This window comes from Carettochelys insculpta, chromosome 2 (genome assembly GCF_033958435.1).
Source record: "Carettochelys insculpta isolate YL-2023 chromosome 2, ASM3395843v1, whole genome shotgun sequence".
NCBI lineage: Eukaryota > Metazoa > Chordata > Testudines > Carettochelyidae > Carettochelys > Carettochelys insculpta.
The window spans coordinates 43004717-43008682 of NC_134138.1; the positions used below are offsets into that span (position 1 = coordinate 43004717).

A 3966-nucleotide genomic window follows, 5' to 3' on the forward strand; every position below is an offset into this window, starting at 1 on the left:
GCTTTTGGCCCCAGCGGGGGTAGAGCGGGGCGTGTGTCTGCCGTGCGGGAGCAGGGAAGCCGTGAGGCCAAGGCGGCGCGACGGTCCTGGGGGGCGCTGAGGCCTTTCCCTCTGCCTGCCTGCGTGTCGGGGGCGGGGGGGCGGGCGAGGAAGCTTAGGCCCTCACCCGGTGCGGTGCGATGGCTTGGGTCGGGTCGGGGAGAGGGAAGAAAGCGTGTGTGGAGCGTTGGTGGGGCAGGTGTGTGTGTGGGAGTGCTGGGTGGGGCAGGCCGTTGAGGCGGTGGCGGTGGTGGTGTTTTTGGTGGGAGTGAGTTGGGGTCAGGTGGGTGTGGGGTCCCCCCCGGGGGGTGGATGGTCTGAGGGTTAAGGCTTGGAACGTGCGTCTTGGGGGACCGTGGGTGGAGGTTGTTGAGAGCGGGGAAGGCCCTGGGTCTCGGTTGTGGACTATTAAGCCCGGTGGAGGGGGACCGTGGGTGGAGGTTGTTGAGAGCGGGGAAGGCCCTGGGTCTCGGTTGTGGACTATTAAGCCCGGTGGAGGGGGACCGTGGGTGGAGGTTGTTGAGAGCGGGGAAGGCCCTGGGTCTCGGTTGTGGACTATTAAGCCCGGTGGAGGGGGACCATGGGTGGAGGTTGTTGAGAGCGGGGAAGGCCCTGGGTCTCGGTTGTGGACTATTAAGCCCGGTGGAGGGGGACCGTGGGTGGAGGTTGTTGAGAGCGGGGAAGGCCCTGGGTCTCGGTTGTGGACTATTAAGCCCGGTGGAGGGGGACTGTGGGTGGAGGTTGTTGAGAGCGGGGAAGGCCCTGGGTCTCGGTTGTGGACTATTGAGCCCGGTGGAGGGGGACCGTGGGTGGAGGTTGTTGAGAGCGGGGAAGGCCCTGGGTCTCGGCTGTGGAGTATTAAGCCCGGTGGAGGGGGACCGTGGGTGGAGGTTGTTGAGAGCGGGGAAGGCCCTGGGTCTCGGTTGTGGACTATTGAGCCCGGTGGAGGGGGACCGTGGGTGGAGGTTGTTGAGAGCGGGGAAGGCCCTGGGTCTCGGTTGTGGACTATTAAGCCCGGTGGAGGGGGACCGTGGGTGGAGGTTGTTGAGAGCGGGGAAGGCCCTGGGTCTCGGTTGTGGACTATTGAGCCCGGTGGAGGGGGACCGTGGGTGGAGGTTGTTGAGAGCGGGGAAGGCCCTGGGTCCCGGTTGTGGACTATTGAGCCCGGTGGAGGGGGACCGTGGGTGGAGGTTGTTGAGAGCGGGGAAGGCCCTGGGTCTCGGTTGTGGACTATTAAGCCCGGTGGAGGGGGACCGTGGGTGGAGGTTGTTGAGAGCGGGGAAGGCCCTGGGTCTCGGTTGTGGACTATTGAGCCCGGTGGAGGGGGACCGTGGGTGGAGGTTGTTGAGAGCGGGGAAGGCCCTGGGTCCCGGTTGTGGACTATTGAGCCCGGTGGAGGGGGACTGTGGGTGGAGGTTGTTGAGAGCGGGGAAGGCCCTGGGTCCCGGTTGTGGAGTATTAAGCCCGGTGTAGGTGTTGCGTACGGTGGATGTAAGGAGGAGGGCGTATGAAGTGATCGAAGAGTGGGCAAGGAAACGGGGGGAAAAATTTGGAGGTGAAGGCGGCCAAAAAAGGGTGCGGTTGACCTGGTGCCCGGGGAGCGAATGGGCCACCAGGTCAACCCCCGCTGAAAGCAGCGGAGGTTGACCTGGTGCCCGGGGAGCGAATCGGACACCAGGTCAACCTCCGCTAAAGCGGCCGGGGTTGACCTGTTGTCCCTGCCGGACTTAGAAAATTTTTCTCTCCCGCCTGGGACCGGGGTTGACCTGTTGTCCCTGCAGGACTTAGAAATTTTTTCTCTCCCCGCCTGGGACCGGGGTTGACCTGCTGTCCCTGCCGGACTTGGAGCCCCAGGAGGGGATCGGCCACCAGGTCAACCTCCGCTGAAAGCGGCCACGGTTTACCTGGTGCCCGGGGAGCGAATCGGACACCAGGTCAACCTCTGCTAAAGTGGCCGGGGTTGACCTGCTGTCCCTGCCGGACTTGGAGCCCGAGGAGGGGATCGGCCACCAGGTCAACCTCCGCTGAAAGCGGCCACCTGGTCAACCTCTGGTCAACCTCTGCTACGGCGGCCGGGGTTGACCTGCTGTCCCTGCCGGACTTAGAAAATTTTTCTCTCCCCGCCCGGAACCGGGGTTGACCTGTTGTCCCTGCCGGACTTGGAGCCCGAGGAGGGGATCGGCCTCCAGGTCAACCTCCGCTGAAAGCGGCCACGGTTTACCTGGTGCCCGGGGAGCGAATCGGACACCAGGTCAACCTCTGCTAAAGCGGCCGGGGTTGACCTGCTGTCCCTGCCGGACTTGGAGCCCGAGGAGGGGATCGGCCACCAGGTCAACCTCCGCTGAAAGCGGCCACGGTTTACCTGGTGCCCGGGGAGCGAATCGGACACCAGGTCAACCTCTGCTAAAGCGGCCGGGGTTGACCTGCTGTCCCTGCCGGACTTGGAGCCCGAGGAGGGTATCGGCCACCAGGTCAACCTCCGCTGAAAGCGGCCACGGTTTACCTGGTGCCCGGGGAGCGAATCGGACACCAGGTCAACCTCTGCTAAAGCGGCCGGGGTTGACCTGCTGTCCCTGCCGGACTTGGAGCCCGAGGAGGGGATCGGCCACCAGGTCAACCTCCGCTGAAAGCGGCCACGGTTTACCTGGTGCCCGGGGACCGAATCGGACACCAGGTCAACCTCTGCTAAAGCGGCCGGGGTTGACCTGCTGTCCCTGCCGGACTTGGAGCCCGAGGAGGGGATCGGCCACCAGGTCAACCTCCGCTGAAAGCGGCCACGGTTTACCTGGTGCCCGGGGACCGAATCGGACACCAGGTCAACCTCTGCTAAAGCGGCCGGGGTTGACCTGCTGTCCCTGCCGGACTTGGAGCCCGAGGAGGGGATCGGCCACCAGGTCAACCTCCGCTGAAAGCGGCCACGGTTGACCTGGTGCCCGGGGAGCGAATCGGACACCAGGTCAACCTCTGCTAAAGCGGCCGGGGTTGACCTGCTGTCCCTGCCGGACTTGGAGCCCGAGGAGGGGATCGGCCACCAGGTCAACCTCCGCTGAAAGCGGCCACGGTTTACCTGGTGCCCGGGGACCGAATCGGACACCAGGTCAACCTCCGCTGAAGCGGCCGGGGTTGACCTGCTGTCCCTGCCGGACTTAGAAAATTTTTCTCTCCCCGCCCGGAACCGGGGTTGACCTGTTGTCCCTGCCGGACTTAGAAAATTTTTCTCTCCCCGCCCGGAACCGGGGTTGACCTGCTGTCCCTGCCGGACTTGGAGCCCGAGGAGGGGATCGGCCACCAGGTCAACCTCCGCTGAAAGCGCCCGAGGTTGACCTGGTGCCCGGGGAGCGAATCGGACACCAGGTCAACCTCTGCTAAAGCGCCCGAGGTTGACCTGGTGCCCGGGGAGCGAATCGGACACCAGGTCAACCTCCGCTAAAGCGCCCGAGGTTGACCTGGTGCCCGGGGAGCGAATCGGACACCAGGTCAACCTCTGCTACGGCGGCCGGGGTTGACCTGCTGTCCCTGCCGGACTTGGAAAATTTCTCTCCCCGCCTCGGACCGGGGTTGACCTGCTGTCCCTACCGGACTTAGAACATTTTTCTCTCCCCGCCCCGGCCCGGGGGTTAACCTCGGGGCACACAGCTTCCCGGGTCTGACGTGCACGTCCTGTCACCTCCCGGGCCCGGCGTCCTCGTCCTCCCTTCCCCTTGGGCCGGCTCGGAGGAAGTTTTCCCTCGGCCCGGCCTCCGGGTTAATTGTTTGGGCCCGGCTGACTGAGGCCAGGCTGCTGACGCTAAAGCCCGGGGAGGCGGGGGCCTACGGCCATACCGGACCGAATGCCCCCGATCTCGTCCGATCTCGGAAGGTAAACCGTCCCGGGCCTGGCTAGTACCTGGATGGGTGACCGCCTGGGAATCCCAGGTGCCGTAGGCA

General features: G+C 65.1%; 1 non-coding gene across 1 annotated transcript; it reads left to right on the forward strand.

The window, feature by feature from the left end:
- Window positions 1–3847: 3847 nt before the first annotated feature.
- On the forward strand, window positions 3848–3966 carry LOC142009806 (5S ribosomal RNA). Its single transcript, XR_012644584.1, has one exon. It is a non-coding gene; the product is annotated as a 5S ribosomal RNA (ribosomal RNA).